We start from the raw sequence: 27,032 nt of genomic DNA, 5'->3' as shown, positions 1-27,032 counted from the left end.
CCTTGTGTTCCCTACCATCACAACTCCAAGGCTGTAGGAAGGAAAGGCATCCAACTGCTGTAAAGTATACTTTCTCCATGAAAATGTCATACAGGGCACCTTGGCTATCCAGGAACTAAATTATATCCCCCACAGAAGCCAAGCACATAAGAAATTGAGACATTCTGAAACTTCACAGGTAACTTTATTTAACTACCAGCCATCTTTTCTCTCTTAGCAAATTTTAATTTCCATGTCTTCTCATCTTTTGGAATCTCTACAAACATCTGAACAGAAAGATTTTTTTCATATGTGGGCAGGAGGGAGCTCAGAGTTTCAATATAAAAGTAACTCTGCTCTTGATAAAAAATTCATGGGTATTTCAAACTGAGAAACTAACCCTGACAGAGACTGTCATCTCTTATACAGCATGAAGTGCCCACAATTTCCACAAAGATCAACAGGTTCTGGGCTCCATCCAGATTCCCTCAGATCTGAGCCCTTCATCCAGAATACTTGGCTTCAATTCATATCACTTGAACTCACATTGTTCAGATGAGCTTAAATCTTTGCACAAACTGTTTGCTCAATTGCACTGCATACCGTGCATGCTGCTGGGTGCACCTGTTTGTTTTGATAGCAAGCACAATAGGATATTTTGTGGGTTGAAATCATCCATTGTAACAAAACAGTCTTTTTTTAATTAAAAACAATTCTGGAAATGAAGACACAATAAGAATATGTGGGGGGAAAATCCTTTTATAATGATTGCAAAGTAAAATGTGTCAAAATATTTTTTGAACCTCACAAGTATTTTGGTGACACAAAGTCAGTTTTCAGAGAGGAGTTGTGTTTTAATGGGCATGAGCTTCTGTCTTTTAAAAGATCTCTCAAAGATATTCTAAGTAAATCACTATTCTGTTTGAAAAATAAAGATAAAATAATTATTAAAGGGAACTGCATACTTACTGTGTTCTGTGTTCTGCTTGCTAATTAGGAAGGAAATGCATTTAAAAAAAAATATGATCAGGAAATAATATTTCCAATCTACTTAATCAGTATGGATTGGAATCCATTCACAGAAAGCTGTATCTCAAAATACTTATGCTTGTTGAGTTTTCATTAATTAAAATAACATACATAAAGTCTAAGCTGTAAGGCAGACCAATAATGTCCATCTTTAATATGAAATCTTGCACTTTGAGTGTTGTTTTTATAACTGCCTGCAAGTAAATAGTACTTTTAGCCCCCAGCCTTGCAGAGAACTCTACAGTAAGTCAGGTCAAAATACTAAGTACTGTAAGCTAATTATAACCATGAATAATTATTTTCTAGGAATAGTTTAATGCAGTTTGTATCACTGTAACACTGCACATTCAAATGTGAAATAACAGTGAAAACAGAGTAAATTATTCATGCAGAATGTTGTTGTAATAGATCATCTCCTCCTGTTCAGTGACAGTAGAATGGTCATTTGGACGCTGGGGCATATCACAAGCTCTTAAAATGGAAAACACCTTTGCAGGCATTGTCCAAGAAAGAATTATCAGTTCCCCTCTAGATTTCAGCCTATGCAAGCACAGTGAGCTCAGAAATCTTTGAAATAACAGAGAAAAAATTTTCCTAATGGTCACCACCGAGGTGAAATTAACTGAAACTTGGAAAAGGACAGCTGAAGATCTTGAGCAGCTCAGGAGGGAAATCTCCACACCAGCCACGTGCCAGTCGTTAGGCGATTTCCTGGCTCTGTAGGACAGAACTATTGGCTTCATGTGACCTCTCACTGCACCAGGGAAGGTGGATTAGCCATAAACCACGATAGATGTTGTTCTTTGGATTTGTGGCTTTCTTTGGAGGAGAGGAGATTGGTGTTTTCTTCCAGAAATCAGTGTCCTGCCCTGCACAAAGGCGGTGCCCTTTTTACCCCCGTTGCATGCAGAGAGAGGGGATTCGAACATGGTAAAATTCACTCCTGGGCAAGAGGCCAGAACATGGCCTGTGTACTATTAAGCCTTCAAAATAGGGTTTAAGTGGGACTTAAGTGGTGCATGAGCCTTTTGTTGGCTTTCTGCCCAGAAGTGAACTTTCCCCACAGAGAATATTACATGTTGTCCAAGCATTGTGTGCCATATATGGGTGCAATGTAATTCCTCTTTGTCACCCTGACAAAACACCCAGCACTGCTTAAACCCAGTTGTTCTAAATGGTCCTGCTGCACATAACACAACCGAAGTACTGCTAGCACAGGAAGAAAGTATGTCTTTATAGCGAAGGAAATTTAATTTTCTCAGGACTGCCATGCCAACATGGTAAACAGGAAGGGCCCTTGTTATAGAATGATGTGATTTCTGGCATTTACTCATACAAAATAGCGTTTTCTGCAGGTCTTTATTTTGAACTTACAAGAAGAATCTCGTATTTTGTGCTTATGTAGAATCCTTCATATTAAAATGTAGCTTGAAGTATTCCCACATTCTTCAATGTGCTTAATTTTACACACATGAGTAACCTTTCAGATTCAATAGAACTTCACAGGCAGTAGAAATAAATTAAAACATAATCTATGTCTTTACAGGAGCCTAAAGTTGGTTGTACTTGCATTCTATAAGTGAAAGCTTCTCCCTTTTTATTTCTATTTCTGTTTGAGGTTTTTGGTTTGGTTTTGTTTTTTTTTTTTTGTCTGGCATTAGAGCTGTTTCTTTCCTGATTGACTCATTCTCCTTTGAGAGTTGTTTAGATAGGTTACTGAGAAGGTTAGAAAAGACAAGAAACAAAGGTTTAATGACTTGCAAAATTATGCACAATACAAGAGGAAAACACACATCCTGAACATTTCTCAGCCTGATACAGTTTTAGCTGAAAAAAGGGTGATGAGGAGGGAAGCAGAATTTGGAACAGAAACATGAGATGTCCTGGAAGGAATAATAAATCATAATGTGGTATTGTAAATTCTACTGGCAGCTCTTAAAAATGACCACAAGTATTCTCTCTGATATCTAGAGAAGGGGTCCAGACCTGCTGACAGGTTTGTGTGTACCAAACTGATTAGCACTTTATATTATAAAGATGATTATTAGGGGTTTTGAATTTGAGTTCCCACACTGCTTTTACTTCAAAGTAAGCAGCTGTATTTTTTTTTTCTTATGATGATACTTTCTCTAAGCGGCACGTGGAACCTGATGATTATCATTCATTTTTATTTAGTTAGCAGATGGCTTCCAGCAGCAATTCCTTAAAAGTTTCCTCATTTATAAAATATGAAGCGGCTGGCCTAAGTTAAACCAATTAGTAACTTTCCTTTATCATTTTTGCAGGTGCTTTTTTCATTAGGAGATATCAATCAACAGCAGGGCAGTAAACATGCTAGTTCTGGTATTTGTGGAATGCTCAGATCATCAATTGAAGTACATGCAGTTCAAATCTGAAATATTAGCAGTTCAAAAATCCATTAAGATCAGTATCAGAGGAGTTGTTATAATACCCATATTGAAATGTGTTGCACAGAATCAGTATGTGACACCTTGGAACTGAAAGAAAATATTTCCTGTTACTACAATGTTCATACAAAAACTCCAGATTGCATTCAGAGGCCAAGATAAAATGGTTTTTCACCTGGAAAATATTCCCTTTTAGTAATAACATCTTCATTAAAAGGGTTCAGCTTAGTTTCTTCAGCTATTCTGTATCTCCAGATACAGAAGGTAGAGGAAAATGTTTCAAGCATGAAAGTATTCTTGCGCAACACAACTGGAAAGCAATTCACCTATTTCTTAGAAGCAAATATTTGGCCTTATTTCTAGAACCAGGATCTTTCAAGAAGATACCAGTTTTAGTTTAAAAAATCCAGAGCCACATTATTTGAAATAATGGACATAATTCAGACTTCTACCCACTCTAAATTAGTAACACAGTGTTTCTGCAGAACTGTATTAGTTACCTTTACAGTCTGAAAATCCAACTGTCTTTTCAATTACACTGGAGTGGAATGCAGTTGCTAGATTTCACATCAAGTAGAAAACAGAATAGTGTTTATATTTTCTGAATTGATGATTATTAGAGAACAACAAAATCCTGATTCTGTAAAGCTACAGTATCAGGTAATGCTTCAACTCATAGGAACTGGGTCCTAGCAGGATCAGGCCAAACATTCACCAGAAATGTTGATGTAATAAATTTGTGTTTTGGAAAAAGGCAGGTTAAAATTATAAATGTCAAATACTAGTAGTTCTTTTAAAAAGGCATCTCCCCTGACGCCTCACCCTCATCCCTTGCTCTCCCCTCCACAGATGGCAACGAGGTGCACAGTGGAAGAAATTAAGATGATAGTGTGTTGACAGGAGCAAGGACACTCCAGTTTTCATCCCTGCAGACAACAGAAATGACATCACGTCTCCCCAAACTGACACATTAATAAATTTAGTATCACCTGAACTTTTCTGGAAAAGAGAACCTTTTACACCAGCAAGTTATCTGGTGTCAGCAATAATAGGATTCTGTATCCTATCCTGCTCCATATATGATGGCAGAATTACCTTTTGGGCCCTAACAAGTTGACAGGGGTTCATTTTGCTTCCTCTTTTAATGACATCTTCTTTGCAGGTGAACTGCAGATGTAATGACTTCCTCTTTTGCTTCTGAATACTCCTGAAATGTCATCATGACCCAAGACATCTCAATCTGGCTTAATGCAAACGGGAAGCAAAGGGTTTTTAAAGGTGAAACTGATCTTGCTAATGAAGAAGTATCACTCTTCATCTGGACAGGGAGCACAAAGCTTGTTAGATCGAGCTAGGTGAATGTCACAGGTTAGAGTTCAAGCATAACACAGAATTGTGACTAAAGATGTTATCTTCCATTTGTGTAGACATACAAAATCAAAACAAAGTACTATAAGTCTAAATCTAAGTATTTTGAAATGACACAGTGAGATATGAAATAATCCTTTGCTGGAGAGATCAGCATTTTGAGGACTTTAATCATGAAAAGTTCAAATATTTTTTTAAAAAGAAGACAATAATGATGTAAGAATATATGCCTGGGTTTTTTTGTAAAGAGAAGGAATAAACAGCAAAGGGAGATATTGGATGCTAGTGTAGTCCATCTATTTCTCCAAGCCAGAGAATTAATGCAAAACTATTGGATTTGTGTGTTTAGCTTCAGCATTTCAGATGGCAAAAATACATTAATTTCTAGCTTGTATGGTACAAGGTATGTACATACTAGGTTGCATGTACATATATATTTTTAATGCACAAGAGAGCAAATTAGGAGGTTCAGGTAATGCCTGGGCTAATTTTCCATACCAGAGGAAAGCAGCTTGTCCTTTGGACGTACAGAAAGTTTCCTAAAGACATTGGAAGCTTCTGGGGAAAAAACCCCAAAACCCAAACCACAGGCAAGAACCAAGCACACAAAGATCACCTTTGCTGACTTTGCCTCCCCACACTACCTGCTCATCCCAACTTTTGTGGGAGATCACAGCCCTCCCATTGGGACTGTAGAAAGCATTAACTTTCAAGGCCTTTGCTGACTGTAGAGAAATGGTAGCGGTAGCAAAATTTAGCTCCCTTCTTTGCAGATATTTCCTACATGTTTAATTCATTTAGTGTTTTGTTTACAGTCCAGATCCTGGTGATACTTTTCTATTTAAAGGAGCCTACTGTTTGCAGGATTGCGGGATATTTCAGATGGACACATTGTGTGAATGGGCCCAGATTGAAGCTAAAGCAGAAATTGTTCAATGATTCACCAAGAGAAAATAAAAAACAAAAGCCTACTGGATTCAAACACTTGTCTGATTCAGGGAACATTTTAAAAACACCACATGAATATTTTAAGTGCCAAAACTAAAATGGAGATTTGAAAATAAAGGCTCAGATTTTTGAAGGAACATTCGCACCATTCATTCAATGTTCTTGTCTACTTAGAATAAAAAATACTGGGTTTAATATGAAGGTATATTTGAAATTATCTGATTTAAGTTTTTTGAGCATTTTTTTCACAGACAAAGCAGAATGTGGTTGCAATATATTTTGTTTAATGCACAGTGACTTAAAAGAGCTTTTCCATATTTACTCTCACTTTCCTGAAGATGTTAAATGGAATTTCCTACTATGAAATATAAAATCAAACAAGAGGAGATGTAAAAAGAAGACTGATTGTTTGTAGAAACAATGTCTATGACTAAATATGATGAGCTCAGGCCCTGACTGATATCCATGAAGATCCTTAGCCAGAAAAATGTACATAAATTAAACTATATCATAGTAAATTTTACCCAAAACAATGAAGTCAGTGTTTACATTAAAAATAAAAAATTCTTTGTGTATCAAAGCTTAATACTAAATGACTCAGATGAACAAAATGGAACAACTGAGGGTTATACTCCACAGCAGTGGGTCAACTTTGCAAAAACTATTCAGCAGAGTTCTCTAAAGGTCACCACAAAAGAGTATGACAGAGGAGAAAGAACAGTGGGTTCAACAATCAAAACTTAATTATGGAGCCCAGAAATCTGCTGGTATGGCCATGCCATCGAGATAAGAAATGGCTTAAAATATATCAGAATCTCATACAATTCCTTATTACGCAACTGGGAACAAAGAGCAGCTTTTATGCAGCAGCAAAAACTTCCAGGCCATACATCATGCAGTGGGTTGATGCTGGAGAACAGACTTTATTCATTCCAGATCAAGGAGTGCTATAGAATGGATGATAAACTTGCATGTTGAACTCTAAAGTTGCTATTCAAGTTGCTTCACGACAAAAAACAAGTGGCTGAATACAAGATTTGATTATCTAATTCCCAATATAACACAGAAAATGTGGTACTTTCCTTCTCACATGTCTGAGGTAGAAAAATTGGCTAATGAGTTTAATCCACTTACCTCAAAAGAAAAAGTGAAGTATTTGCAAATAAGTTTAAACAAATTTTCAATTAAAAAAAATTATGAGTCATGGCCTCTGTGTTATTTTAGGAAAAACAAGCAATTACACTTAGTTCTAACAGGTGGAATAATGACTTTTTCACCTGTCAACTGACAGCTTAAAATTCCCACACATGTAGCCCATTTCTGTTTCATCTTTTCTTTGAATTTCAGCTGCTTTGCTTTTCAATGCCTGTGCTTTGCTGGTGTCTCCTTTGTGTCTGAAACTCTCACACTGAGTTCCGCCTCTTTGGTGCTGGGCTTTCTTTTCACAGTGACATTTCAACATAAACAGTCAATATTCATTACCTCAAAGGAGACTTCCCTCCTATTGCTGACCAATTAAATACCAGCTGAGTTAGGCAGACAAAGGTAAAGAAGCTGGAACACAAGACTGGCTGAGGTATATTTCTTCTTCCCTTAACAGCGAAAAAATGGATTCAAAACAAAGAAATGACATTATTGGGAAAATCTGAAGCAGAGCAAAACACTTTCTTCAGAAGTTATGCTCCTCCTTTTTATCTTGCGTGTTCCTTCCTAGTGTTATTTAGTCTGTAGGAAGGAACAATAAAAAATGCATATGTATCACAGGGACGAAGAGAGATCACAGGTATTCCTCTCCAATCCCAACTTTGATGAAATAGCAAGGGTGCAACAAAAAATAACATCTAATATTTGATGCCAAGAAAAAGGGCTTTTCCCTTTTCATTCCTGAAATGTGAATGAGATTCGGATATGTTTTCAGTGTTGTTGCATTACGTTCAGTTCAGCGAAGGCCACTTCACTCTGCATTATGTAAGGTTCAGCTCTGAGAAGGAAAATACCCACCTAAATAGATCATGAGCAAGGGTGAAAAGGTACGCTAAACTTGTGGCTTAAGAGGACAGCCTGCTGTCAGACTGCCTGGAGGCTGATCAACCTCCCCCTCTTCCACAGAGTGGGAGGGGATGGGCATCAGTATCATTCACTGCCTCCCAAACACAGCCTTTGGGGGAAGGAGCAGTTCTACCCACGGCACTGCAATCCAGGGACTCACACAGCTTCACCTGCAAAGTGCAGGAGCACTGAATCATAAAAATACCCGGCTGAGAAGGATTCAGAAAGCTCACCCAAACTGCACACTTGCCTCAAGGCAGGAGCAGACACCTGAACTCCTCCTGACACATTTATCTGACCTCTTGCTGAAAACCTGCAGCAACAGAGACTTGACTCCTCCCTTGGTGATCCATGCCAGCGCTTAACAAGTTATCAAGTTCTTATACTGTCGAAAGTAGATCCTTTTTGCTATGAAATAAGCCTGCATAACCCCAAATTCGCACACACCCAAATGGAATGCAGAGACAAGATCAGTGGTATTTTGGCCCATAATATTTTTCAAACACCTTAAGCATATACAATAGGTGTTGGGTGATGAGGTTGTTTAGAGATCAGTTTCAAAAAAATACAGCAATTTTTTATAAGCTGTAACAATGCAGAAACTTTAGCTGCTTTTCTTAATAAATGTATTATTAGAAGAACCTGCCAAAGAGAATGAAACAGTTTGGGATATGAGGGTGCAAAGATCAGTACCAAATGTGATGCTAATAAAAACAAGTCTGAAATCAAAGGTCATAATGATTGCTCAGTACAGGACCAGGCTGAATTGTCACTGTCTGAAACAGTGTTTTTAATGATATTAAATTTTTCCAAGAACACATAAACAATTCTTTTTCTTCTTGTGAAACAGGTTTCTGTAGCACAAAAGGGCCCAATCCCACAGCCTGCCCTCAGTGGGAGGTTTGCTTAACCAAGAAATGCAATGTCAGGCTTTCTCAGAGGAAAAAACAATACAAAGAATTGGTGTAGATGCTTTATGTAAAGGTAACAGCTTGAATCCCTGTAAGCATCCAGATGATTTTTACTTAAATGGATGTGACACTGCCAAGAAAGAAACTTTATCCTCATGAGAGATCTTTATTAGCCAGGGTACTTAACCCTAAAGATGAGGAGAATTTAATAATCACAGGGTTGTTTTCTCCCTCTTTCTTTCATTTGTGCAACCAGCAGCTAGAGGGCACAAAAGAATGCTTTTACCTTATGATCTATCATATAAAAGAGCTCTATAGACTGAATAAACAACAACAACAAAAAAATCAGTGCTAATATCATAGCATATTATATGTTTTGTTTAGGATCTTCATCCCTATTCTCTTTCGCAAGAAGCAGCAATTCAGAGACAATGGCATGACCAGGCAGGGGACTCATCAAAGACCTTTGTCCCACTAAGAGTATGTATTTAAACCCAGAATGTAGCAGGTATTTCACACTGCACACACTCGCTGTGAATATGGTCATCATTACTTGCCTTAACTGTTTTGCAAAGCTCTTTGTTTAAAACTAATATAAACACGTATTTAACCTCCTTCATTCTTACATCTTAAATATTAATGCTGGCTGTGATCCTGCATTAATAACAGCTATTATTTTTGCATTAATAAGGAGCTTACAAGAATAAACATGGAAGTCATAGTGCAGCCTTCCTGTCAATTAAAAAGAGAGTCAGTTGTAGTTGCAGAGTGCTTTATCTTATCATTTCACTCAGGACACTCCCAGGTTCACAGATCTGATCTGAACAGCTCCAGTGATAATAAACATGTAAGTACACAAAAAAACATCATGGCAAGAAAGCCACAAAGGAGGTTATCAGTGAGTTGCCAATTTTGGAATCCCTCACTTTGGAAAGAGCCTTATCACTATAAATGAGGTCATTTATGTGGACAGTGTTGAGCACAGAGCTTGACATTTTTCCACCAGAAATCCTTATAACCCCAGGAGGGGTCACATCTGTTGCTCCACGGTGAAACAGGGGGGACCTGAACAGCTAGGTGTGTATTTGTCTGTGTGTATATGTACCCATATACTTAAAAAGCAAAGCAAAACAAAGACCCTTCCCTTCACCCCTAATGAACTTCCCCAGCCCCTTAGGCTGAAATGACTTGGATCCGGATAGAGTACCATTTGCCAAATTGTAAATTGCCTACATTTATTTTGGGAGTGCACTAAACAGAGTGCTAATTGCCTTGTTTAGCACTTTTCCTTCTTTCATTTGCACTGGTGTAAAATCTTAGTAAATTAACTCAGGATTTTATTATGTAGGTAGCATTTGAACAACTGAATCAGTGAGAAAGCAGCATCAAAGGACTGATAAAAGAGGAGTTGACTCTACCCAGAATGCCATTTATATGTCCCTTGAATTAAAAAGGATGAAATTAACTTTTAATCCTTTTGCTTTTCATATAGCTGATCTTAACATAACATGTATTACTCAGTCATTTTATTTGCATTTACTCATTTTAAAATGTTAATAACTGTGGTTGCAAAGCTTACTGTATGGGAATGTGCAATTGCTTGTGTTCATATACATAAGTGTGTACGATTCCTTAGTAATTTTTTTGAACTGCAGCCAAACACAGACTTGAGGCTTCTGTTTATTGTCAAAGAGAACACCCTGAAGAGCAATTCCCATCTAACTGTTCAGTGGGCTATGCAAAATTAGCTGGTGGTCTCACACTTGTACACAGTACCAATGGTATCTTATTTTTACATGAAGTCCAAGGAGAAAATATGGGAAGGGGGGGGGGGGGGGAGCAGGGAACAATCACCCTGTTTTCTCCTCTACAATAATTGTCTTTCCCAGAGGAAAATGAGAAATTTTTCATTTATTCTGGGAGCATAATCAAAGATATTACATATATAAACAGGGTGTTTTAGGCTATAATCTCTCACCAGCAAAATTTCCCCCTAAAAGCCATAGGCTGAGGATTTTAACGTGGTAGCCCCATTGCTTGGGAACAAAACTTCACGACAAGAAAATTCAGACTGGAGACCTCCAAACCCATACTCAGTAAATCTGGGTTCTGTTCTGAGCTCACCTACTGGAAAATTTAGATGGATTTCAAAAGCAAGGACTTATTGGGGGTGTTCTACTAACTGAACCTTCATTTTCCCAAGTTCAGAGAAGCCAGAACTTTTGTCTTTGGATGCAGCCAAAAAGTCTCATAAGTTCAGAAATGATGGATAAAAGCCTGTTTGTTGCTGTCAGTAAAACACTGTGCTTGCCAAAATTTGATGTATTCTCTTCTTTCAGTTTGTTGTCCTTTCAAGTCATGTATGTGCATACGTGAGGAGCTCAGAAAAAATAAAAAATAAAATAAAATAAATTTAAAAAATAAAAAAAAAATTAAAATTAGTTATTAATGTTAGAACAAATTCAATAAACTGTTTAAAAGAAATAAGAAGACTTTTCCTAGTTTCTGATATATATTTTTAAAGGCTACTTTACTGATTATTTTCCCCCCAGTACTTCTGATTGTAATGGGAACAGGAAACACAAAGCAACTTAACACTAAAAGTCAGCAATTCCTGAATCCCTGGCTTTACATGTACCTTTGATTAAAAATTATGTGATTATTTTCAGGTACTCAAACCTCTGTACACTAAGGTACCTTACAAGTCACAAAAAGGTGATTACTTCAGAAAGCAGCTTTTTTAATGATATTTTTTAAGCTCAGTTTCCAGACCAACATTTTTTGGGAGGGTTCCAGATAAGTATCAGAACTTTTGGATGCTTCTCCCAATCCAACCAGCCAGCCATTTGATGCAACTCTATTATTATTTAACACCTGGCTGCACTGCTGTGAAGTGCAGTGTGAATAAAATATGATTTAGAGTGTGCTGGCAACTATTTGCTAACAAAACAAAAGAAATGTTTTCTAATGATTCCCTGCACATAAATTTATAATAGAGATCCAGAAGTGACTCCTTACATTACAAAGGTGAAGGAAGACATGCCAGATGTTTCCACATCCAGGATTGGGACCACATCTTCTTGCTGCAAGAGTTAGTAGGTAGGAAAAGAAGTGGGTTACAGATTTATTTTTATCTGTGAAAGAATATCATGGTTAATTAGGATGTGATATCCCTGTTACTGTTGAGATTTTTACATTACAGGTAACACATAGAACTCATTCAGGCACTAGAAATCCATGATCTTCCCTGCTGATAACACAGGCAATGAAAATGTCAGGAAGTTTTTCATTATAATCGGAAAGTGTTGAATTTAAAGTACTGGGGAACAGACACAATGGGCACTGGAGGGGATGTAGCCACCGACCACGTCGAGCTCTGTGGATACAAGTCTTTCCTCAAGAAAGCTGCATAAATCTGGCAGAGATGAAGTTCACTCTGTCAACTCAGTAAAGAAGTGAGCTACGGAACCCACTGAGAAGGGAAGAATATTTGCTGCAGATGGACTATCTAAGACACAGGCTGAATAGTTCTGATAAATGAGTACAGAGGAGCCTAAGAAGAGGATTTTGGTTTTAACCACTGTTTGACCACTTTGGCCTTAAAGTTTCAGGAATTTATTTTTAATGAATTCATCTAATACTGAAAAAGAAATGGAAACAAACAGGTGCTTTCAAGTCCTTTGAACTTCAGTATTTACTGACATGAAAAAAATTAATATGGCAGAAAAAATATGCAGAGGGGAACTTCTCTGTGGATATATAGATTTTTAGGTTCTAATATAGTCACTGATCTCAGGCAAAATGAAAATGCTATAAAATCTCCACCAATAACTTCCATGCAGAGGTGTTGGTCACCATTAATATTTTAAGCAAATCCTGCCCATCTTCACTTTGTAACAGAAGATCATTCATTAAAAATATATACATTATTGCAGTTAGAAAATGCAAATAACTTTGCAAGCCTATCAATATAGCTCCTTCTCTGCAATAATTATACTTTATAATACCAATAGGATTTTCTTAAAAGACATAGTCTTCAAAATAGAAACACAATAGTTACACTAATAAAATAAAACTAACCCTATCCAGGTATCTTCCAGGAACAAATTTTGATATTCCTTCATCTATTAAGACTTTTAAACAAAACTAGGGTAATCTGGATCTGCACAGAAAATATTTTTTGTTCAAGTAGTTATAAGTGTGATTAAGTCATGAACTAGCAATTAAATGTTATAATACAAAGTCCTAAGAACCTGAGATGTGTACATCTGAGAGAAAATAATACATACAGGTACTCCAGTTGCATCAACCTTTTCAGGATGGTAGAGGATGTAGTAGTAACTCAGTGAAAAGTGACTGCATAGTGGCTATTCTGCTCACCTGGATTTTTAGGGACATATTTTCTGTCTTGCCACTTCCTTCCTATTTGCCCCCTGCCCTTGTTCAGCTTCATTCAGCTGTTTTAACTCATTCAAATCATTGGTATACCTGGAAGATAAAGCACCAGTTTTAATCAGTCTTAGTATTTGTGATGCTGAGTCAGCAGGGATTTGAGATGACTCTGCTGTATCTTTTTCTTCAAAAAACCCAAGAACCCAGTGCTATCCTTTTAAATGCCAGGGAGAGTTTTGCCTAAACCAGGCACAAGACCAACGAACTCTTTCAAACGAAAACAAACTCATAAAAATTGAAGAACACAGAAAACAGAATGAAAAACTGGGCAAAATTCTCTTGTGTCCTAACAAAGTGGGTCCTTTCCACCAGGCGGGCTCTTGGATCAGCAGCTCAGTGACTTTCTAAATGTTGACAGGCTGTGCACAGTCCCCTGGCTCCCTTGGAAGCCCTGGGCATTCCCTGCCAGAGCCTTGCCTACTCCCTGGCCGCAGCAGCACCGTGGCCTCAACCCTCGCTCCAGGGTCCCTTTTCCCCTAACTCATCTTCTGTGATCATGCTCAGATGCTCTGGAGGAAGGAGCAGCCTCCCCTGACTGCAGAGGGCTGATGCAGAGGACAGCAGTCAGGAGAAGTTCAACATCTATGGTAGCCTCCTGGGCTGTGCACACATGCTGGCTTACACATCATAAACTGCAAATAATAAAATGCAGTATCTCCAGGATATTATTTCATAAATTACAATCTTAAAGTGATTCCACTTCAGTTTTCCAAGTCTGCAGGAGAGCAGCTTTCCTCAAGGGACCTGCTGGAAATCCTGCCTCAACCTGGATCCCAAGGGAGGCTGGAGGGTGACCTTGGCAGAGTCTGGACTCCCCTCCCTGCTTCCATTGGTACAGGGTCTTACACAACAAAACCACCTATGAGAGCAAGCCCCACATTGCCTCCACGCACTACTGCCACACAAAATAGGACTATTTTTAACCTATAGAGCACTTAACTTGAAAACTGCACTGTAGTAGTTGAGAGCATTGGTAAAAGAGCTTGGTATGATTTGTCATATTTCATGCCTGTAAATGATAGGACAAATTTTAAATTACTTATCCAGTGCTAGAGACAGATTAGTGGCAGAAAACCAGAGGCATCCATAGGTCTTTACACCCATTTCTGATCTTCCAGCAGCAACCAGAGGTCCCCCCTGGGTATGCCTCAGCAGCAGTGGATGTCAGCCACAAATGATGGCAGCACCAATGGGAAATGGTTAACAAAGGTTTGATATTTCATTTTGGGGGGCAGGAAAATTAAATCTGCAGTTTGTGACTCTTAGGAAATTAAGTCTCTATTAGGAAAGGGTTAAAGACAGATTATGTAAATAGGGATATTGTTATTTCTCCCATATGTAGCACTGTGGAGTGAAGACTGCTTTCTCTCCCTGCCTGTTTTTTTCTTTTTTTTTTTTAGTTTTTCTTTTCCACAAATTGAGAGATTAACCTGGTCTCAATTGAAATGGCAGCCCATATCATACCTTCCCTTGATCTCACAGCATGGCTAATAACAGCTGGGGCCTACCAAGCAGGCTTCTTTATTTTTCCTTTATTGTTCCAGGCCACACAACCGTGAACCTTCAGCATGTTATGTACTTAAGCATGGTCAGGTTGATGTCATTATTTTCTTATTGTTGTGGAGCTCCCTGGGTGTTTGCCCATATTCATAGAGAGGGGCTTGTGTGCTCTTTGTAGGTTAACCTTTTAAAAAGGAGATGCTCGACCACTTGCAAATGTAGCCCAGGGCTGTGACATTGCACTGGCCGATTGGTACGCTTCAAAACACATATTAGCACCGCTTGTGCTATTTTATCTTTCTTTTTAATTTTAGCCCAGTCTTGTTAGATAAATCTTATCTGCACCACAAGTAAATGCTTGATAGAGCACATTTTTAAAGCCTTTAGAAGAAGGGGGAGAGAAAAAAAGTGTGGTTTGTCTGGGTCACTGTGTGCTTTGTCTAAGTCTAGGCAGAACTATTTGCCAGTTTATCTGTCCGCTGTCCCTCCATCCATCTCACCAGCCACCTCACAGCAAACAAGCCACGAGCATTAATGCTGAATTGTGAGAGCTACAGGGAAAAGTGCTTCTCTGCATGAATCCCAGCCACAGTCAGCTTTTACAATCCTATAAAAATTGGTCTACTTGCTATCAGTTCAGCCTGGGAAGCAAGCACAGTTCTCAATTGCCTCCAGCTTTGATGTAAGCACCCCACAATATTTCCGTTTTAACTATAGTGGAGAGAAGACACCTATAAAAATATTAATTAGCTCCAGTTGACACCAGATGCAGTTAACATACTGTGCACCAGCTCCAAAATACTAGAGTTTTTATTAGGTAAGCTAATGTTTATTAGGATCATTAAAGTCTGAGTCATAAAATGCTGAGCATAAGAAAGATGTTCCAGGTATTATTCCTACCACGTATCAAATGTAAGTTTGTTAAATTGTACTTCCAGTGTTAATTATTTTGGAATTCATTTTGCAAATACAAGCTTTCAAAGAATTTGGCAAGGTTTTTTTAGGCACTCAGCTGGCCAAAACGGAAATAAGTGGAGGGGTAGTTTTTCCTTTCCTCCCTCTTACCTCCACTGGTTTCAGTGAATTTTGGCCTTGTAGCTTTTCAATGAAGCAGATACACACTGCAGCAGAGATTACAGGCTTAATGTCTGACTTATTTCAGTAGAGTCAATTATGATAGTGATAGTCCTGACACCAGTGTATCCTTTGCTGCATTTTCTTTTGTAGACTGGTTGATCCTTTGCTTTTTCAGCCTGGGAGGTCAGGAAGGTGAGTGGTACAGCCAGGCAACCAGCAGCCTTATGTATCTGAGTCACTTCAGTGCCCTAAAGGTGTGCCTAAAGTTACTGGTGTGATGGGAAGCACAAGGCCACCTGTGCTCCAGTGCATGAGGATCGGGTTTATAGTCACCACCACTCCGGATGCACAACTTGCCCTCTGTAAAACCTGTGCCACTCAGGCAGGAGGAGAAACAAAACGATGCTGAGATCTTACAGAATGGAGCACATTGGGTTCCACATCCATAATGATACCTTTGGAACTTCCTTGTGTCTTTACCAGCTACAACCAGGACTGCCGCCTTAATGCTTCTTTCAATCACTGTAGAAAAGACAAACAACAAATAGACTTCATTTTTCTTAATTTTTGAGGTTCTTATTTACAACAGAGTTCTGATTGCATAAGCCACCGTATGTGCCTATGTCTAAGCATAAGGATATGTGGTCTGAATCCCTTGCACATGACCATGGGGTTTTGCATGGATCATGGTTTTACTCTTCAGACTGGAGTTTCTTGAGCCAAATAGAGCCAATCAGTTCTCTCTCTCATGTCTGTAAGGAAAAAATTGAATATGAGCCACTCCTTTTATGCAAACCTCCCTGGACAATCTGGCTTACTCTGGAGTGGAATTAGGAAGGCCAACACTTCAAAGTTGGAATGGTCATGGAGTTTGATCTTGATGGAAGTCTCAAGTCCCAGTGAAGATGGAAACAGCACTGAACTGTCACTGTGGGTCCCCCTTTTTCATTTTCAGGCTTTATTTTTGTTATCAAAAGCCCTTGTTTAGTCTCCAAGACAATACTCAGTAATACCCTGAATTCATTTTTCTCTGACATTTTGTACCTTAGTAATTTCTCCTCTGCAGTGCAAGTAAATTTAATGTTCAGGTAAAATGGTAATTTTCTCTTGACACTAACTCTGAATATTTCCTTCTATAATGAGACATTCCAAGTAACTGTTTTAATTCCCTAAAATGTGTGGAAAACTGTATGTATAAATATAAATTTATAGGTATATACCCATATATATGCCTCACTGAAATGTGAATGCGTCAGGCATATCCTTACTTCAACTTTGTTTAAGCAAATTTATAATCAGAATCACAAATGAATAAAATTAAAATAAAATTAACATCTCTCCCATATCTATTTTAGTGGTGTGGTTGTAGTACAGCAATGAACTGTGAATTCATTAAAACCTCAACAGTCTAATCTTTTATTATGTTACACAAGATATCCCCTGAATTGATCTTCTGTACACTTATAGTACCCTATTTAAATGAAGCCCAGTTTTTAAAACTACCTTAATATTTTCCCAGATCAGCACAGCTCAGCTATGTAAAACAGCAAGTTACACCACCATATTTATTTTGACTGTGACACTTCAGGATGTTTTTATGCCAAAATCTATGATCGCATTTCCTGGTGTAGGAAACCCCTAAAAATTAAGTAAACCTGTAGAAAAAAATTAAGGATTTAGTCCAAAAACTTTCATCCATGTAAGTATGGTAAATTTTTTGTAATTTTTGTGGGCCAAAAGAGATTTCAGATTTTACTGACAAATTTCCAGTGTCTCTTTTCAAATCCTTTGGTTCTATGAAAACCCAAGAAACAACAATATTGCCAGAAGACACTATTTACTAGGAACCATGGGCTACCATTTGGAAAATATGACTTGATCAAGATGTCCTTTCAGACAGCACCATGCTCTGTCTCTGGTTCCATCAGGTCTTTGCATATTTTAAATGATATTCAGAAATATGCTTATGCTTTTTTTTTTTTTTTTTGAGATCTGATTTTCTTATCTGAACTCTTTTAACAAAAGTATTATGCTAAGTATAAAAGCTGTCCAATTTTTTCCAACCTTTTGCTTCTCTCTAAACCACAGTCATTTTGTTAGACATTGAAAATGTCTTGATTTAGTTGTCTTGCTATTTTGGGCCTGTCCTGCCCCCTGCAGTGGTAATAAGGATGGGGCTTCCTGCTGGGTCCTGAAGAATACCATTTCACGGCCGCCACATAGCTGGCGGCTTTTATTTATGGAGCCAAGAAAATGAATGGGTATTAGTGTCCAAACATTTCAACATGCTCCTGTGGCCATGCACAAAAGGGACTGATTTGCAGCAAATTTCCACTTATTTTCCAAAAGTATTTACCTTGCAGAAGCTTGGCTGATCGCTATAATGGCATAGCAGAGGGGAAAAATGACCATTTCAGAACCCAATTTTTATATATGTTTCTGAACCTTAAAAGTGCTATACTTCTTCTGAATAAAGATAATACTCTTGGTTGCTAGGCTTTTATGGATATGTGGCTAATGCCAGCCCTTTTTTCATGTGTGTCTTTACAGCAGATGAAATAGGCATTACCTAAAAGCGAGACGCTTACTCTGCAATGGGGACTGCATGGGTGAAAGCTCTTGGGAAAGACAAAACTTCTTTTGAACCCTGCAAATGGCACCGAGGCACCTCCAGGAGGGGTTTCCAACACCTGTACTTGTATCTGCCTGCTGGGGACAGCACAGGGTGTATTTGATACTTTTCCTGAACTACCCCAGTGAATTTTGGGAAGGACTTTCAGCTGGTACTTTACTAGGTAACTGCACAACACCTGCACCATGATGCTATCCTGGAAAAATGCAGATCTTGACCAGGATACTCTACCAACAAAAACTGGTGAGAGCCACACATGCCCTTTAAATCACTGAAATGTAATAACCATATGAGGCTGTTAAGATACACTTGCTGACAGTTCTGTCCAGACTCTGCAAAGTTCAGGAATGCAAATCAAAATCTTGTGCTTGGGTCTTTAAGCAGTTCCAGATGAGCTTTGTGGCAGCAAACTTTTAGGGCAGTCATCATGTGGGTGTTAGATGACAGAAAGGCTTAGTTGGATAAAATGAAAACTATTCTTAGTTCTGCAGGTGTTTGCAGGTACCCAATTTCAGGTGCAACTCCATGTATACACATGCACAGGTGGAGACTGTATGCTTGAAGGTCCCCACAATAATATTTATAGGAAGCCACAACAAAAAGAAAAACTGGATTACTTGTACTATAACATCATTTCTTGGAAGCTCCCAGCAGGTAAGTTGTGAAGTCTGGATAATAGAATCACACCACTACAGTAGCTGCTATACAAGTTTATGCAGGTCACCAGATTTTGCAGTCTGCAACCCCTTTCAAAAGAAACAACACAGGAAAGAAAGACTTGTCTGTAGCAATATCTTTGCGATATTTTTTCCATTTTATATTTTTAATTGAGATGTTATTCAAAATATAAACTGCATTACTACTGTGTATGGTTACCTCGCCTGCATTAAAATGCAAAACAAATTTTTTTCTAATTGATAAGTTGAATGTTGCTATCTGTACTTTTTGCCTTTTATCCTGGAAAGTCATCTGGCAATTGTAATAACACTCCTGATTTAGTTCCTGGTCTTCAGTGTACCTCTTTTTCTCCTAAAATCAGTTTACATAAATGACAAAACTAAAACAAGAATTCGATTTGACCACAGTGTTTGAATACCTTGCAAAGTAAATAGACCCATAAGGAAAAATATCTGAAATCCTGTATGTGCAGCAACCCATCTGGAGCTGCTTGATAGTTGCAGCACTTGCTCCCTACTCTTTTGTTTCCTATTCAGATTCATTCTAGTCAGAGTCTCCATCTCCTAAATCTATTCTCATTCAGGCAATCCCAAAGAAACAGTACACAACATGGGTAAATCCTCTGCAAGGAACAACTCTACCTCCTCCTGTTATCCCACATTCAACTGCTGGTATCAGTTACACTATATATATGAAAAAGAGATGGGGGAATGAAGTGGTGGAATAGAGAGCAGGTAAATAATCTCATCTGTTTCAACATCTTTCAAACTATTCATGAGGCACACCAAGAGAAACAGCAATGGATAGTTGAGAGATGCTCTTTCCTTTTCTTGCTCCCTAGAGTTTTATGAGATTTTGCTCCTCTTCACATTGCACAGCTGAACACACCATGCACCAGAGCAGCAGAGGAAAGGGATAAATAAAAGGTGCAGCTGGAGGAATATCTACGAGCCTCCAGGAAAGGAAAAACCCTTTCTGTGCGCCTCAGCTTCTCCCACTGGAGAATTGATATTCTAAGGTTCCCAACAGAGTATTGTGAGGGTTTGCTATGAATTCTGGAGGCACTGGGTAATTTTTAAATTTCCACTTAGTTTCTGATGAAACTGTAGGTCTGTATGATACTTAACGAAAACCTTAGAACACCCTTAGAAGCTACAAAGTACTTCACAGCTAATGTAAAAATTTAATTTTCCTAAGCAATCAAGGCCAATCAAATACCAGACATAAGTGACCTGTTTTAGAACAAACTATAATATTAAACATTTTAAAAATAAGAATATGCCATTAGTCTTCTTACCTTGCAACACTGCCATTAAGACAATGAATTGGTGAATTATTGTATTTTATCCTGGTTAAGAATAAGCTGTCCTGAAAACTCTCATAAAAAGTAGTGTATATCAAAACTTATTCATTTCACCGTGACTTGATTTCATTCTGTTGTCATGAAGCAGGCAAACTTTAGTAAAACTGAATACCTTGTTCTCTCTTTTGTTCCCTTTCTTAGTGTATCTTGGTTTATCAATGACTGAGAAAGTCTATCAAATCCTGCTTGAGGTCCTTTTTTCAGTCATTAGAAGTGACTCATCCTCAAACCTCCAATTATTATAAAGGTTTTGTCTTGTCAGGGAAGCAAAAACAGAAAAAAAAAAAGAGCGAGAGAGAAAGAAACAAATTTTGCTTTTTTTTTCTCCTGAGGTTAATAATTACCTTTATCAAACAATGGCTTTGCATGTTACAGCATTAATTTTGCAGTAAATTATAGTGCAGGTAGGTGGAATTGCTCACATTGCTTGACCAAAGTGTCTGACCCAGCCAGACCTCTGATTGATGGATAGTTTTTCATTTTCTACTACCAGTTCTATCAGACAGAATCGAAAAACTGGATGAAAAAGATCCTATTTCATGTAATAGTATTTTGTTATATATCATTAGCACTTAATTCTGTCACCAGTGCCATGTCTGTGTTAACTGGGCCTTTCAACTTAATCCCCTCACACCTCAGTCTGACATACAAGGATGTTGGGAGGTTATGCTGGGAGAAAATTAGAAGGGCCAAAGACCAGTGTGAACTTAGTCTGGCTACTGCTGTAAAAGACAATAAAAAATGTTTCTGTAAATACACTGGCAACAAAAGGAGGGCTAAAGAGAATCCCCATCCTTCAGTAGATGCAGGGATAAAACACAGCGACAAAGGATGAGGAAAAGACTGAGGTGCTTCTTTGCCTTATTCTTTAATAGTAAGGCCAGTTGTTCTCTAGGTAGCCAATCTCTTGATCTGGAGGACAGGGAGCAAAATGAAGGCCCCATCATCCAAGGAAAAATGATCAGTGACCTGCAACACCTCTTAGACACACAGAGGTCTGGATGGGATCCACCCAAGAGTACCGAGGGAGCTGGTGGCAAGTGCTCACCAAGCCACTTTTCATCACTTCCCAGCATTTTACTGGGGAGCTCCCAGCTGACATGAAGATGTAGTGGACTTGGCAGTGTTGTGTTAATGATCTTGGATTCAATGATCTTAAAGGTCTTTTCCAATCTAAGCAGTTCTATGATTCATCTTTGACAATTGATTAACTAAAACTCTTGGTACCAATCAGTGAAATAGTTCAGAGACCACTGCTACATTGTGACTTGGTCCAGACCCTACAAGAGGATCTCTCTGAAAAAATTAAAAATGTGATTAGAGCATGATTAGAGCTACCTTTGATATAAGTTCCTTAAGTATCAGTCCCAGTATATTCTCAATTGACTGAGTATGAGCTCATGAAACTGGCTACTCACCTGAGTAAAAACTGCATATTGAAGTTCATGTGGCTGTTACTCCAGTACTGTTATCCAAGGTACTTGCTGTAGTTCAGACACATCCACTCAGGTGTAGTATTACACCTCTTTATGGCTGCAGAGAACTTCAGGCTTGTTCAGGACCTCTTTTTACCACGGCTTCCATGTCTTGGTGAACTTTATGTCTCTACATTGTTTTTTCTGTTTAGGCCACAACCCATGCTTAAGTCTGAGCTTGCCTTATAAGCAGAACTATTAAGGAAAAGGTGGACACATGTTTTACAAACTGAGCAATCATGAGAATGAAACTCACTTAAATGCAAGTATTACCAGGTTTTTAACAGAGTTGAATTTAAGTCAAGGTAGATGAAGGGTAAACTATTCAATGAGTTTGCTTTGCTTTGCAGCTGCAGTTTTATTATTGCCAATCTTACTGCTTGAAAGGGGAGATAGAGGCAGTAACTAATAAACTAAAAAGAGCACACAGCTCTGGCAGCAGGAATTTCAGTGGGTGGCAAAGCTGATCAAAAGATAGTGAATAGATTTGTGAAACTTGAAATGTTCTATGTCAAAGGACTCAAAACTTACCAATTTTTCATCTTTGTCAACATTTCCATGACTTAATCAGAACCACAAAGTACATGTAAGAAATACTTATGTTCTGCAGAAAACTATATTTCTTGTATTGTAGTTTTACACATGCATATTACATAACAATTTTTTCACACATTTAAACTACCAGATCCTGCTTGCAGGGTAGTAATAGTTATACAGATTATCCCCATTGCATGGCATATCCTCTCACATTAATCTGCCAAATTATCCCAGAGACATTTCTGATTTTAACTTATCTTCCAAAGTTTTTCCCTCAAGAAGCAAACTAACAACATTGTTTTCTTTGGTAGAAGTTTAGTTATTCTCAAAACCAGAGTTCATGGAAGAGGCAATGCTCAATTCAAATGACCTAATTACAGGATATAATTGGGGCCCTAATATGTGAGGTTTTATTTTTATATTTCACCCTACAACAGCATTTAACCATGTCTTGCACACATTTTCCTTTCCAGCCAAGGACTATTGTTGTGGTGTCTCTACCTTTGTCCCCTTCTGATGGCAATATATGTTACTTGGATGACAAGTTCTTTGAGACATAAACTGGATATTCCTTAACTAAGAAATTATGTATTCAGTAAAAACACAAGGTAGGTAGCAGGCAAAATCTGGTGTCATAGGGACGTATTTTTTCACCCTTCTCTCTATGGAAGTATCTACTTAATTTTGAAGATTCTCTTTCTGACTTTTACCCTAAGTGTAACTTCTTAGTGGGTTGGGTTTTCCTTTGTTCTTGGGCTGGGTTCTTTTGTAGTTAATGGTTCTTTTAACACCTGGCATCTGCCATGAGTCTTTAGTCTGAACCAAAGATATGTTGCAACTGCCTTACCTCAGCCACACTGAATGTATACTCAGAGACATTCCATTGGTTCCATTGGCATCCGTCCATATGTGCACAACTGAAAAATGACATGAAAAAAATCTGGCCTCTGATATGAAAAAGGCTATTTATGCACTTTCACAAAGGACAAAAGTCTTATAACTTTGGGTCTACACAGAAATGAGACACAAATATGTTAGTGAAAAGCCCCAAGTTTTCTAAATGTAGATGAGCACAGATTAAGAAAGCAGTAATTAATTTCCTTTGACCTCAAGCTGAAATTCCTTTCGAAAGCTGTCATAAAGAGAAAGAGGCCAGAGAGAAGAAGTGAAACTGTGTAACAATGCAATTAAACCCTTGTAATGAGGTCAGCCATTGGACTTGTTGCAACTGATATCATTATAGCAATGAGGAGGCATTACACGATGGCCTGATTTTTTACAGGATTCATTTTTTTCTTTAACTCTTTAACAGTCAGATATGTATTCTATAGCATTATAAAATAATTGTTGTTAATGACCAGAAGAACAGGCACAAGCTCTACTGTCTTACTGTTTCTTAAGTTCTTGTTATGGATGCATAGAAAAACTCCATGACAGTGGAACATGGGACAGCTTTGATGGAGGCAACCTTCCACTCAGACTGTGTCATATTTGCTGTTGGAGCTTCCTCCCAGAAAGAAAATCCACTCCCTTCCACAATGAGAGAGAGTGACTTCCAGCAATCTGCTGACAGCTGGTGAAGGGGAATATTTGACTCATGTGGGAGTTGTGGTGCTCAAGGAAACATGAGCAGACCTGTAGGACTAACCTGAATCCGAAAGAATCTCAAGTAGTCTCAATCTCACTTGAAACTTGTTGATTCATTGTGGGTTATGGGAAAAGAATCTGCTCTCCTGGAAGAGTATTCATTGGTTTCACGTGTTCTGCAAACATATGTTTCAATTGGTTAGGCATTAAAAAGAAATAAAAACATGGGAAACTCAGATTTGGGTATAGATTAGAGGACATACAGATAGGGTACATTTTATATGAAGTGTCACTAAATTGTCATTTTTTCAAGTGGAAATCTAAGCTGAAGATATTTTCCCTTTTTGGAGGGAATGTCTTAAGTATTGGATATGCAGATGACAACCACCTGTGTTATTACCTCTCTGACTCACCTGAACTCATGTTACCCTTTTCCTCAGCAACTATTCACATATCAGTAAATAACAATAATTTGAGTGATGATATTAATAATAAGAAGCAGCTGTGGTTCTTCCTCCAGCCTGTGCATATGAGTGAATCCTTACTAGTGTTTGTAAGGTAGGGGTATTTATGTTTAAAAAATGGTTCAGGATGATGAATCCAAAGTGGCCACAGATCTGAGAAGATGGACATAGCTACAGGATAAGGAGAGAAAAATTTAATGAGGAAAAATGGTAGCTTACTGGGATATTAAATATTCATATCTCATTCAGTCCTTAAAAACAATTGGAGTAAATCTGAAAAGGAATAAACTGGGAGACTTATCATGCCATATAGAGGAGATGATTTCTTGATGAAGAGTCAACTCCTTGATTTCAATAGGCCAAGGAGATTTCAGACTTGAGCTGCCTTTCTTGAGGCTTCCGTTCCTGTGGTCCTTCTGTCAATATACATATGAAGGCATAAAAAAGATATTCAAACTGATATGCCGTATTTCTTCCTCTTCCCCCTCCATTCCTCAAATTGTGCAGCTTAAACCAGATTGAACAAAGAATTTCAAGCACCTTTACCTTTTCTGAATAGGTTCACTATCCCCTGTGTGCATATTATACTTTTAAAAGAACTATTAGAAGATGGCTTACTAGTTGGAGATAAAGAAAAGGCACCATTTTCTTGCACTCAGAGGACTGAGTCACCAGTTCAGATCCCTTTCCTTTTACTGGTGCACTGAGTGATTATGTGCCTCAGTTTCTCCTCAATGAGTACAATACTACTGACCTCTGCAGAGACCTGTAAGCTTTCTGCGAACCTCCGAATTAAGTGTGAAGCCACAGCATTATTAAAGATATTTTATACAGAGGCAGCTGAGTGATGTCCTATAAATTGTCATTTCTCTCCAAATGGATCACAATATAACATTTCCCCCAGAAATACATTTATTATTTAACACTTTTCTGTGAAAGGTTTCTTTTACATTGCAAATGCTCAGAGTTCTTTCATAGGTCTCAGACTATTGACCCTTTACCTTAAAACATGCTATTAATGCTTAACGCTGTTATTAGTATTCAGAGAAGCAATGATTGGTACTAAAATGGAAATGTGCAGAAAAAACACCTTCTATTTTGTAAAATAATTATGTAGCCTAATAATTATTTCATATGATTCTTTTTGATTGATAGGGAAAGGGCACCAAGAAGTTTGGAATCATGATTCTTTAAGGTCTACATTCAAATCGCAGCCACCAACACCATTGTTTCCGACAGTTACATTTTCCAAGAACGGCAACAGGATGATCCCTGGTTCTGTTTGGATGAGGGTTACATCAGATAAGGGATACTTAATTAGCTTTTTTTTGTTTGAATGGCAAGGAATTATAATTCTATAAAGGGCAGCTCTGTGTTCTTGCGATTTCCAAGTAAGTCACTGGTACCCTGGAGGTCAAATATAGTTCAAGTCTGCAGTGAAGTGAGACTACCTCCTTCCACTCTGCTGTCATTCCACCTGACCCTAACCTGGTAAAAGCATCCCTAGTGATGCCAAAGAGGCCTTTCCATTCTCTGTATACCAGCTACACTGGTCTTTCACATTTAAGGCTGCCAGATAAATGTCAAACCACAATGTTCTTGTGATGTTTAATGGGAACCAGGCTGAGAGTGCTTGAACTTGTTTCACTTTAGAGAAGTTTTTGTCACTTTGGCTTAGGTGGAAAAACAATTTTTAGATCAATAATGTCCATAGATGAAGTGCTGGGTTTTCTTAGCTGATTTGCTGCTGGCTAAAAAAAAAAAAATGAAAATCTACCTGGGGGCTTGTGGCTGTGTGTAGTACAGAAATAGCTGCAAGATTATTGTTCCATGTTTTACAGAGTCACTTAGTTCTAGCTCTATTCTTTTTTTTGAGTGCATGATATTAGCAACTTTTATAGTTGCTTTTCTCACAGATTTTCAGATTCAGACAGCTATAGCTGGGTGTCTGCTTGCATGTATAACTATTTTAAACTATTTTGCTGGGCCTGTTTTGTTGCCAATTTTTCCTTCAAATGCTGTATTAAAATTTCAAATAAAAAATTTAAGCCAGGCTTACTACTCATGATACTACAGCAATGAACTGGAAATGAAAGGAAAATTCCAGCTGTAAATAAGCAGTATACGTGTACGCAGACAAATTAATTGTTTGTAAATAATTTTAAACAAATGTTAACATGAATTTCAAAGTACTGAGAAGCCTTTCCCATCATAATGCTGATGAAGACAAGGACTTCTGAGCTTTTTCCCCTCTACATTTACCAGCAAAGATTTCTAACAGAGGAACCAACATCCAGCAGCTGTAAGCTTCCTGCTCATCACTCAGCTAACCTGGGAGCTGTTCAGATATTAAAGCGATAACTACCACAATAAAACTTCAAGGCCTGTTTAAGAGTTGTTAGAGGAAGAAAGGAGACTCTCCTGCCAATTCCACTGCAGCTTCTCAGCCGTGAATGTGCTGGGTGGAACACAACTGCTGTCCTGGATCCCTATTTCAGTTCTTATACAACTACCGAAAGACATCAGCAGTGCCAATAAAAGCAGTAAAACACCAGCAGGATCAGCAGTAGGAGCA

This window comes from Coloeus monedula, assembly GCF_965178545.1.
Source record: "Coloeus monedula genome assembly, chromosome: 14".
NCBI lineage: Eukaryota > Metazoa > Chordata > Aves > Passeriformes > Corvidae > Coloeus > Coloeus monedula.
This window is presented reverse-complemented; position numbering follows the sequence as displayed.